Source organism: Gekko japonicus, unplaced genomic scaffold (assembly GCF_001447785.1).
Source record: "Gekko japonicus isolate JY-2015 unplaced genomic scaffold, Gekko_japonicus_V1.1 scaffold966, whole genome shotgun sequence".
In the NCBI taxonomy this organism is placed as follows: Eukaryota; Metazoa; Chordata; class Lepidosauria; order Squamata; family Gekkonidae; genus Gekko; species Gekko japonicus.
In genome coordinates this window covers 180,445-182,035 of record NW_015169202.1, presented here as the reverse complement: position 1 = coordinate 182,035, position 1,591 = coordinate 180,445, and positions in this window count along the sequence as shown.

Sequence of the window (1,591 nt, the reverse complement as noted above, 5' to 3'; positions counted from 1 at the left end):
CCCCTTCTTAGTGAGCACCTACGCCATGGTAGGAGCACTCTCCCCGAATTTGGTGTTTCTAGGTCCTGCGGTTTGGCCTAGGCATTGATTTTACGGTGAGGGGACTTTCTTTTATATACATAGATAACAATGGATCCAGAGGCCTCGTGAAAGATTTTATCTAAGCCTTCTTGCAAAATATATATTTCATATTCATACTTCTCAAAGTTAAAAACATTTAGATATTTTAAACAGCTATTTATACAAATCAAACAAAAAATTCCTACCCTGTGGACTTGGGAGAGGAAAACTAACTGTAGTAAATAGGTTCTCTTCTGCCAAGAGTTTTCAGTTATATCAGTGTTTCCCCCTGTGAATAGAAGACATTATGATAAGTGTAAGAAGCTAACCCACCACTCTTTATCACGTGAGCAGTCTGATTAATTCAGAGTAATATGGTTTTTGTTTTTATTTATTTTTACCCTGTGTTTCAACCAAAAATAAGGCCAAAATCAGCTGATATTAATTAAAAATCTAATGCAAAGGACCAGTCATGGTAAATAGGTATCAGCATATGTATAAGTTTCAGCATCCTCTTCTTCAACAACACAGTGCTATTTTCTGTGTTAATTTCTTTTTATTTAATTGGCTTATTTGCCAAATTGTGCCTATGACAAACATTTTAAGTCCACTGATTGAAATGGAAGAAATGTAAGTATGTGCTTCACTCATCCTTTGAAATCAACGGGATTTTGAACATTTGTTTCTACTTAGGATGGATTATATATTTAATCTGTATTTACAACTAGACTTGTCCCTTAGGGCTAAAGTAGGAAACAATATTTACAATTTTTTAAAAAAAAGGTTAAAAGAATTAGATGTTATAATCACCACCATAGACAACTGTTCCCAAAGTAAATGCTACACTGATCGTTGGAAAATGCTTGCCTAGATAGTAAGATCTAACATTACTTCATAAAAAGGTAAAGGTTCCCTTGCTCGAAAGCCAGTCGAATCCGACTCTAGGGTTGCGGTGCTCATCTCCATTTCAAAGCCGAAGAGCCAGCGCTGTCCGAAGACGTTTCCGTGGTCATGTGGCTGGCATGACTAAACACCAAGGCTTCATACAGAGTAATAATTCAAAATGGGAGAGGACCCAACTGTTGACAGACAGGTAAGGTAGAATTAACATAAAATCTCATAACGAAAAGGGCAGTGTCAGACAATGTAAGAAGATTCAGTACAGCAGCACACAGACAATATAAAGATGGTGGTGGTGGAACGTGCCATGGAGTCACAGCTGACTTATGGGCACAGCATAGGCTTTTCAAGGCAAGAGATGTTCAGAGGTGGTTTGCCATTGCCTGCATTTGTGCACCGACCATGCACTTCTTCACGCCACAACAGCAGCCATGCCAGAATGTTGCAGCAAAATTAAACAGAAGTCCAGCGGCATCTTAAAGACTAACAATATTTATTCTACCATGAGCTAGAATCATCGGATGCATTCGGTGCCCTATCCACACTTAAAGTGACAAGTGACAGAAAGTGACATGACAAATGGCACTATGACCAGTTTGGTGTAGTGGTTAGGAACGTGGACTCTAATCTG